Below are 11,067 nucleotides of genomic sequence, written 5' to 3'. Positions count from 1 at the left end.
GTCACGGCATGTTTCTCCAAGCCACATATCTGACAGGCGTAAACAACAGTCTGGCCGACAGGTTGAGCAGGATAATGCAACCTCACGAGTGGGGCACCCCCTCGGTGGATCTTTTTGCCACTCAGATCAAACACAAGGTCCCTCAATTCTGTTCCAGGCTTCAGGCCCATGACAGGCTAGCATCGGATGCCTTTCTCCTGCATTGGGGGAAGGGCCTTCTGTATGCATATCCTCCCATACCTCTGGTGGGGAAGACTGCTGAAACTGCAGCAAGACCATGGAACCATGATTCTGATTGCTCCCTTCTGGCCGCGTCTGGTTTGGTTCCCTCTTCTGGAATTATCCTCTGAAGAACTGTGGAGATTGGAGTGTTTTCCGAACCTCATAACTCAGAACAAGGGGGCACTTCTGCATCCCAACCTCCAGTCTCTGGCTCTCACGGCTTGGATGTTGAGAGCGTAGAATTCGCTTCCTTGGGTCTCTCCTGGGTTTTGCTTGCTTCCAGGAAAGATTCCATGAAGTGGTGTTGTTCTTTCAAATGGAGGAGGTTTGCCGTCTGGTGTCACAGCAAGGCCCTAGATCCTCGCTGTTGTCCTACACAGACCCTGCTTGAATACCTTCTACACTTGTCAGAGTCTGGTCTCAAAACCAACTCTGTAAGGGTTCATCTTAGTGCAATCAGCGCTTACCATCAACGTGTAGAGGGTCAGCCTATCTCTGCACAGCCTTTAGTTGTTCGTTTCATGAGAGGTTTGCTTTTGTCAAAGCCCCATGTCAAACCTCCAACACTTTCATGGGATCTCTACTTTGTTCTCACCCAGCTGATGAGGCCTCCTTTTGAGCCACTGAATTTCTGCCATCTGAAGTACTTGACCTGGAAGGTCATTTTCTTGGTGGCTGTTACTTCAGCTCGTAGAGTCAGCGAGCTTCAAGCCTTGGTAGCCCATGCTCCCTATAATAAATTTCATCACAACAGAGTAGTCCTCCGCACTCACCCTAAGTTCTTGCCGAAGGTGGTGTCGGAGTTCCATCTGAACCAGTCAAATTGTCTTGCCAACATTTTTTCCCTGTCGTCATACCCGCCCTGCTGAACATGAGTTGCATGCATTGGCCTTCTATCTGGAGCAGACAAGCCCATTCAGACAGTCCGCCCAAATGTTTGTATCATTTGATCCCAATAGGAGGGGGGAAGTCTCTTGTTGGGAAATGCACCATTTCTAATTGGCTAGCAGATTGCATTTCCTTGAGGGTCATGTCATGGCTCATAGTGTTAGAGCCATGGCAGCGTCAGTGTCCCACTTGAGGTCAGCCACTATTGAAGAGATTTGCAAGGCTGCGACGTGGTCTTCAGTCCACATATTCACATCTCACTACTGCCTTCAGCAGGATAGCCGACGCAACAGTGGTTTGGGCAGTTGGTGCTGCAGAATCTGTTTGGGACTTAGAATCCAACTTCACCCCCCAGGCCCATTTTTGTTCTGTTCCAGGCTGCACTCTCAGTTTTCTTCGTAGATCAATCCTTATTATGTCCTCGCCGTTGCAAGACCCAATTGACCTTTGTTGTTTTGAGTGAGCCTGGGGGCTAGGGATACCCCATCAGTGAGAACAAGCAGCCTGCTTGTCCTCAGAGAAAGCGAAGATACATACCTGTAGCAGGTATTCTCCGAGGACAGCAGGCTGATTGTTCTCACAAACCCGCCCTCCTCCCCTTTGGAGTTGTTCCTTCTTTTCATCTTTGCTTTTTGATCTAACTGATGTCCCCGCGCGATGGGCAGGAAGATGGCCGCGCATGCGCACGACCGACGGCTGCTTTTTTGATCTAACTGATGTCCCCGCGCGATGGGCAGGAAGATGGCCGCGCATGTGCACGACCGACGGCTCTAGCAAACTTTAGTTGCTAGGAAGATTTCCGGACCTCAGGGCTGCTGTGGGCGTCACCCATCAATGAGAACAATCAGCCTGCTGGCCTCAGAGAATACCTGCTACAGGTATGTATCTTCGCTTTACTCAACTCTTCCGTTGTACGACTCCCTAATGTGACAGTGCTACATGAACTGTATCCTATCACATTACCTTGTATTTGTTCACCGGAGACTTCAAAGCCTCTCCGGTACTATGTAAGCCACATTGAGCCTGCAAATAGGTGGGAATATGCGGGATACAAATATAACACATAAATTTCTTGCCCTACATCCATAAGTAAAAGCTGAGTCCTCCTCCGTGGAATTGACTGGAGGAGGTATAACGTGGATCCAGCTTTTGCCTATTTTCTCCATCCATGTGCAGTTTTTCTTCTCTCTTCCCTTTCCCTCGTCTCCATCTATGTGCATCTTTTTTTTTTTTCTTTCCTCCCCTCCATCCATCCATGTCCAGCATTTCTCCTCTCTTTTCCCTCCCCTCTATCCATATAAAGCAATACTTCTCTCTCCTCTCTCCCTGCCAACTCCTCCATCCATCCATGTCCAGCAATTCTACTACTACTATTTACTATTTAGCACTTATATAGCGCTGCACAAACATAGAAGAAAGACACTCTCTGCTCAAAGAGCTTACAATCTCTCTCCTGCTCTCCTCTCCATCCATTTCCAGCATTTCTCCTCTCCCCTCCCATCCATGTGCATCTCCTTCCTGTCTATCCTTCCCGTCATCCATGTCCAGCATGTCTCTTCTCTCTCTCCTGCCCTCCCCTCCATGTCCAGCAATTCTCCTCTGCCCTCCCCTCCATGTCCAGCATGTCTCCTCTGCCCCCTGTCCTCACCTCCCATCCATGTCCATCAATTCTCTCTTCTCTGTCCTCCCCTCCATGTCCGGCATGTCTCCTCTGCCCCCTGTCCTCTCCTGCCATCCATGTCCAGCAATTCTCTTCTCCTCTCCATGTCCAGCAATTCTCCACCCTCCCCTCCCTCAGCTCTCTGATTTTCTGTTCGTGCACCCATGCTCCCTGCCTTGAAATCTTTAGTTTACCCAAAGTCACCACGAACCGGCAGTAAAAGCAGCAGGCAGGCTCGCCTCCTTGTTGCTTCCCTTCCTTCTCTGTACGTCCTGCCCTCGCGGAAAAGGAAATTACATCAGAGGAAGGTGGGACGCGCTGAGAGGGAAGAGAAGCGACGAGGAGGCGAACCTGCCTTTCAGTGCCTGCCTGCTGCTTTTACTGCCAGTTCTCCGTGACTTCAGGTAAAGATTTCAAAGCAGGGTGCATGAACAGAAGGGAGCACTGACTTAGACTGATAACACAGTTGGACATCCACATAACTTTAAATGAATAACTTATCCGTATATAATCCTCCTGTTAAATTGGGATTACTGATAGAATCCCTGTGTAGAGTTACTGAGGGGAGTGACTGGGAGGTCCCTGGGTGGGAGGAAGCCCAGCCCCTTTATGAAACAAAGTGCAGAGGAACAGTGTACCTGGAGAGAAGAGTGACAGGGGAGGTAGAGTTGAGGGATAATAAGAGGAGATTTTGAACAGGAAGATGTCCTTGCTTTTGCCTCTGACTAAGGGGACTCATTTTCAAATCACTTAGACTTACACAAAGTTTCAGAGGTTACTATGCAACTTTGTAAGTCTGAGGGGCCCTAAGCCACTTAGGCACCTGTGCGCATTACAAAGCGTTCGCAACGCTGCACAAACATAGAAGAAAGACAGTCCCTGCTCAAAGAGCTTACAATCTAATAGACAAAAAATAAAGCAAGCAAATCAATGTGTAGAGGAAAGAGGAGAACTACCGCGTGCCCCAGGTGGTAATTCCATTTTTGACGTGCATCCAAAACACACTGTAGAAAATGTTTTCTATGTTCTACCGCGTGGCGCTTACCCAGCAGTAATTGTCAGTTTATGTGTACTGACACACCGCGCCCGGTTAGCACGAGACCTTACTGCTAAGTCAATGGGTGGCGGTAAGGTTTCAGGCCGAAAATAGACACACGCTGGTTTTAATTTTGCCGCACGTCCATTTTCAGCCACAAAAGAAGGCCTTTTTACCAGGTTGCACACATCCAAAATACGCACCTACACCAGCGCCTTAGTAAAAGGGTCCCTAAAGTGCTTTGAAAATATGCCTCCTAGTGATCTCGGGTTGCCTGCAAGTCCCTGCCAAGTGACCAGAAAAGAGAAGGGGGATCCTGGAAAGCCATTGACAATTGGGCAGAAATTAAGTTATTGCTGTTCTTACAATAACTGGAGAAGTAGTGAGAGCTCTGGTGGGATTGGGGGGAGCAGGGAAGGGTCTGCTCAAGGCCGGGGTGTGACCCAGTGAGGTGTCTACCAGGATTGGCATGGGCAGGAGTATTTGTAAATAGCCCCAGTTAAGAATTCCCTGTACATATACCTGTGAGAACGGTCCGGACATCAATAGTCTTGACACTAAAACTGGAAGTTGAAAACATTTGGCTTGTATTGAAGAAAAGCTCGAGTTGTTAACTGCCTATTGCAACCAAGTTCAATAAAAGTTAAGTTTATTTATAAAATCTCCTGAAGTGCAGAGTGGTTCCTGGACTGAAGAACGGGGCAGAATCCTGCCTGTAAAGCATCTCCCAACCCCCCAGATCACTATTCTGGAGTCTGGACCATTGACCCACTCCCAGCTTGACTGGAGTTTGACTGAAGAAGACTCGAGTGTGGTAAGCTTGGCCTGAATGAGCAGTGATTGTTCTATGTACCTAGGACCGGGGAAGACCCAGGCTATACATAAGTGACAACCACTGGCTGAATATTTACCTCATTTTATTAAGCCCATAACCAAACTATGGTGATTAAGATTTATGCTTCTCAAAAATGTTCCAGTTTGTGGCTGTAATTGATTCCATTTCCTGTATTTCTAGGAACTTGTTGAGCAACAGATCAGTATTTGGGGGTTGTGGTTTCCTATTTGTGCTAAATAATGGAGACTTGCAACTTGTAATTAAGTCCACTGACAGAGGCAGCAGGAGACCTTTGACATCAGAATGAGTCATTCTTTTATATTCTATCACTCATCTAAATTATAATTGAAGAATTAATCTCTTGAATTTACTATTACTCCACTTCAATAATTAAAACCTATCTCAAAAAATTAAACTTTTTTTTATTTATTTACCATGTTTCCATAATGAAGATAATTTTTGGTTTGTTCACTAAGGAGTTATAGCTTGCTAGACTTTGCTAGGTGAAAATTACACTTGTGGTATAGATGTGGATGTTTTATTTATTTTCAGTGCTTCATATACCGCAAGCAGGGGCGTAGCTATGTGGGGGCATGAGCCCCCGTAGATTTGGCCCTGCCCCCCCCCCCCCCCCCCCGCCAACCCCTTCGACCCTCCTGCCACCAACCCTCCCCTGCCGTCGGGTACCTTTGCTGGTGGGGGTCCCCAACCCCCGCCAGGTGAAGTCCTCCGGCGCGGCCGCATTGCTGATCGGCAAGGGCAGGCTTTTGTTTCCCATCCCCTTTACCATTTTCATTGCCCTAGGAGTAGCCTAGTGGTTAGTGCAGTGGACTTTAATCCTGGTGAACTGAGTTCAATTCCCACTGCAGCTCCTTGTGACTCTGGTCAAGTCACTTAACCCTCCATTGCCTCTGGTACAAAATAAGTACCTGAATATATGTAAACCGCTTTGAATTTAGTTGCAAAAACATCAGAAAGGCAGTATATCAAGTCCCATTACCCTGTACCTTAACAGTTACACGTGTGAATTCTGCTCACACTCTGCCCAGACACTGCTTGTGTATCCCCACCTGTCAAATTCACACTATGCAAGGCAGATTTTTGACATTTATATGTGTATGAGCACACATATGCACAAATATGTCATTATTCTAGTTATTTACATGCAAATTGATGCATAAATATTAGCACCTTCTTTATAGAATTATCCCTATGGGGTCAATATTGAAAGTGATTTAAATGGAGAGCCTCCTGCCTATATAAGTCACTTGTTCTTGCATGGCCACTGATATTCAGTGACACTTAGCTAGACAGTGCGGCTGAATATTGGTACTCACTGGCCATGTTGGAAGTGGGTAGGTGAGGGGTGGGGCCTTAGAGGAGCAGGGAGTTATGTGGGTACCAGTAATATTCAGTGCCCAGTGCCTGCATAGCTAACCCAGTTTCTAGGACTGCATAAAAATCAGTCCTAACTGCCCCGTTAGCTATATGGGTACCAGCACTAAATATTGACTGGCACCCACATAACTTTCAGGTCCTGGCCTGCAGAGTACAGTGTTCTTTCTCCTTTCCACCCTGGCAAGCTCCAATCAATACCCTTCTCTACCACATGAGAGGGGAAAGTCTCCCCCAGAGGAGTTCTCATTCTTTGAATTTGTAAGGGAGATGACTAAATCCATCCCATTTGAGTTGAAGACTGAGGATAAGCTTAGGGTAGAGAGATTGGACATACTTCAGTTTGGTGTCCCCTGAAGGGAGGCCATCATGATACCCCTGTGCAGGATCCTGAAGCTGGCACAGATGAGGATGTGAGATGACCCCCTCTGTACAGTAGGTCAACTCTATGTATAGAGTCCAGAAGGATCCAGGATCCAATAAACCAAAACTTCAGCACCATTCCATGGTGGCTGAATCTGCTCTCAAGAGCCAAGAATTCAAATACTCACTTCTTGGTGCTCTAGGGAAGTTTGTTTACTCTTTCCAAAAATACTAGGACTAGGGGGCATGCAATGAAGCTACAAAGTAGTAAGTTTAATACAAATTGGAGAACATTTTTCTTCACTCAATGTGTAATTAAACTCTGGAATTTGTTGCCAGAGAATGTGGTAAAGGCGGTCAGCTTAGCGGGGTTTATAAAGGATCTGGAAGGCTTATTAAAGGAAAAGTCCAAAGACCATTATTAAATTGACTTGGGGAAAATCCACTGCTTATTTATGGGGGTAAGCAGCATAAAATGTATTGAGCTCTTGTGGGATCTTGCCAGGTATTTGTGACCTGGATTGGCTACTGTTGGAAACAGGATGCTCGGCTTGATGGGCCTTTGGTCTGTCCCAGTGTGGCAATACTTATGTACTTAATCTTCCCTCCCACCACCCCCCACCACAATCACAGACCCTGTCTCTGACACCCCTCCAAACAATCACTGAGTCACCAGATGCCAATGATGAGTAAACTGGCTCTGAACAGTGGTCTGTTTTATTATGAACTGCTCTCACATGCTCTTCCTGAAAAGTCATATGCTGCAATTAGAAGGTTAATCAGAAAGAAGAACTAAATTACTGTACAGTTTATAATACAGAAAGTGCTCAGGCCACCCTACAGACTGTCTGTGCTACTGTGTTCACAGTGATTCACCATGGATTTGATACTTAATATGAAATTTCCAAGACAGAAACAACCTTGAAATCCCCTTCTCACTCAACCCACCACTCTGCCACTGTGAGGGTGTGGGAGAGGTTAGTTATTTTTTCACTTCCTTTTCCTTAGTTCTCATAAGACTCTAAGCAATTAGTGTGGCTTTTTCTGCACTGACCCCGGTATGTTTTGTTTCAAACTCAGCTGAGCAGCTCAGAAGTGTAAGTTGAAGTTCTAGTCGATAATTCATATAAAACACATTTGTTTGTGCAGGCTTCTTTTTTTTTTTTTTTAAGTTTTATATGTCTTTATTTGTGAACAGTTGAAGAATTGGCAGTTCAGGAAGATGATGGATTTGATATTATGTCCTCTTGTTTTACTGTCAATTGTTTTTATGTGTGTTCTTTGTAATCCGCCTAGTTAGAAACATAGAAACATGACGGCAGATAAGAGCCAAATGGTCCATCCAGTCTGCCCATCCACAGCAATCACTATCTCCTCCTTTTCCTAAGCGATCCCACGTGCCTGTACCATGCTTTCTTAAATTCAGACACAGTCCTTGCCTCCTCCACCGGGAGGCAATTCCACGCATCCACCAACCTTTCTGTGAAAAAGTATTTCCTTAGATTACTCCTGAGCCTATAACCTCTTAACTTCATCCTAGTTGTAGGCAGACTATAAGTTCTTCAATAAATAAGTAAGTAAATAACTCAGATCTGTGTGTTTTGAAACCAATGGAAATAGACAAATATGGAGATGGTGCATATATTACAGGTAACGTAATCTTTTCTGTGGGTAAAACAGCATTTTACCCACAGAAATAGGTGCTTATAAAATTGTTGAAGAAGTATAGATGTGTACATCTTCGACAATTTTATAAGCACCTATTTCTGTGAAGGACAGTTCTCTTAATATGTAGTCTTTCTTGATACTGGTCATCTTGGTAGTCTCAGCTTTTCTTCATTGAGTGTTTATGCCTTTGCATACCTTTTCATATACAAATATAGGCCACCAGCAAGTCCCATGTGTGCCCACACATTCAGTTTCCCATGGCTTCGACTAGAGGCCGACCAAATTTCAGTTTTGGTTTTGTAAACTGGACTGAAATCCAGGTTCGGATTTCAGCCAAAAATGCCTGCATTTTCTACTGAAACTCTGTTTCCCCACCTGCCCCTGTGCTCACTCTCTCCCTACCCCCCACCCCCCCCCCCCCCCCCCCCCCCCCATCCTGCCTGACCACCCATAGCTCTACCTCGGTCTTAACTTGGGAAGTCCTGGTGGTCTAGTGGCCTCTTTGGAGGCAGCAGCAAACGTCACTTGTTCCTGCCCTGCTCTGTCGCAATGGCTGCCAAGGTTTCCTGCTGCACGAGACTGCCACAGGAGGTTCTGGCAGCTGTTTTCCGATTAGAACCACCACGAGCAGGACTCAATCCTGCCTGTGCTGGTTCCAATCACAAAATGGCTGCCAAGACTACCACAGACAGATGGCATAGGGTGTAAGCAAAGTTGGAACACACAGATCAGATAGAACAACAGAATTTAAAAAATGAAGGGACTAATCTAAAGAAAGTTGTACTTAAAATATGTAACAAATAAATAAAGTTCTTCATTTAATCAAACAGACATATTTATTAGGGTTGTATTTTGATTAAAATTTTTAATCCCAATTTAATGGCACAATTAAAGGACTGATATCTCCTTCCCTTCCACATCAAGTCCAATAACTCTCCCTCTGTTTTCTCACCCTTCCTCCCCTCTACCCTAAGGTCAATTATCTCTCTCTCTCTTTTTTTTTTTTTTCTTCCCTAGGGGACAAAATCTCTCCCTCTCTCCTCCCTCCCTCTGCCCCATTATCCAATATCTCTCCTTCTCTCCCCTCTACTCCACAGTCCATTATTTTTCTTTCTCACTTCCACCTCCCCAAGGTCCAACATCTCTCCCTCTTCCTTCCTCCCTCCTGTTGTACAGCATCTCGCCCTCCCTCCCCAAAAGTCCCATGTCCATTATCTCTCTCTTCCCTTCCTCACGTCCTCCCCACCACCCTCTTGGCCTAATGTCTCCCCAACCCTCCCCTCCCTCCCCTCCACCTTCAGGTCCAACAGCATTCCTTCTCCCTCCCTTCATTCCTCCCTCCCATTGTCCAGCAAATCTCTCTTCCCTCCATCCCCCTCCTGGTGCATGGTCTGGCACCTCTCCCTCTACTATTCCCCCCCCCCCCCCCCCCCCACACTCGGGGCTCTTCATATTCCCCCCTTCACTTAATCACACCTGCTGGTCTACCTTAAAACTGGTCTTCTTATTGGTCCCCAGCAGCAGCAGTAGTAGCAATGCCTTATATGTTGCTTGTGGCCTTCTCCACAGCTTCCTTCTCATCCATCCCGCCCATATGGAAATGGGTAATGACATTAGAGAGGGCAGGATGTCTCAGAGGGAAAGCTTCAGAGCAGCCTGCAGGCAGCATATGGACATCACTGCCACTGCTGGGGATCACTAGAAGAAGGGATTGCGAGAGATGTTGAATTGTGGTGGGGGAAGAGACGCCATACTGCACCGAGGACAGGGGTTGAGAGTAGATGAGAGAGGGATAGATGTTGGGAAGAGAACTAAGAGATGCTGCACTGTACCCAGTAATTGAGTTTGGTCCTATAATGCTTTGGTGCTGCTATTAAATTTAGAAGAGGCATTTACCAAACAAAGGACTGTGAAGGCATATAACTCCTGCTTTTCTAATTTTTGATGTTAGGTGTTTTTGACTGTACCCCTCCAATTCACTTTACAAAAGTTGGAATTTTTTATTGAGTTTGATAGCTGTTGTAGTTCCCTTTTTTCATTTTTTGGCTGATATAAGCCCCCATTTAAAGGAGTTTGTTCCATTTTTCCTGAGATACACAGGATAAAACTCATTTTATTTACAAATATCAGTGATTAACTTCCACTCAGAAATTTTTAGGTTCTGAATTTGAGTAAAAAGGAGGGGGGGGTGGCATAGATTTGACATACTGCTTTTCTGTGGCACAACCAAAGCAGTTTACATTTTATTTTATGCAAATACTTTTTCTATCCCTAGTAGGCTCACAATCTAAGTTTTTGTAGGGTTAAGTGACTTGCCCAGGGTCACAAGTAGCAGCAGTGGGAACTGAACCCAGTTTCCCAGGTTCTCAGCTCTTTTATGAAAACAACAAATCGAAGACCAATGCCAGTGAAGAATCCCCAGAGCAAGAAGAAAATGGCTGGTGAACCAGGTTCGATTCCTTCTGCAGCTGTTTGCGACTCTGGTACAAAATAAGTACCTGTGTATAATATGTAAACCACTTTGTAACCACAGAAAGATGGTATATCAAGTCTCACCCCCTTTCCCTACCAAAAACCAAAACAGTGAAGTGGACTGCAGATGAAACTACAAGGAAAGGGAAATGGGACTTGGTATACCGCATTTCTGAGGTTTTTGCAACTACATTCAAAGTGGTTTACATATATTCAGGTACTTATTTTGTACCAGGGGCAATGGAGGGTTAAGTGACTTGCCCAGAGACACAAGGAGCTGCAGTGGGAATCAAACTCAGTTCCCCAGGATCAAAGTCCACTGCACTAATCACTAGGCTACTCCTCCACTCCAAGGTGAAGCCAAATGAGAAGCAGGCTTTATTATAGAACTCAACACAGCCCGTGTTTCAGCAAATGCATGGGTCAGGGGTCATATACATTAAAAAATATACAATAATTTTAAAAACAATACACAAAATAACAAAGAAAAAATATATATATGTGACATCAAATATAAATACCAAAATT

The sequence above is a fragment of the Microcaecilia unicolor genome, chromosome 1, assembly GCF_901765095.1.
Source record: "Microcaecilia unicolor chromosome 1, aMicUni1.1, whole genome shotgun sequence".
Classification (NCBI taxonomy): Eukaryota; Metazoa; Chordata; class Amphibia; order Gymnophiona; family Siphonopidae; genus Microcaecilia; species Microcaecilia unicolor.
Note: the sequence above shows the minus strand (reverse complement) of the source record.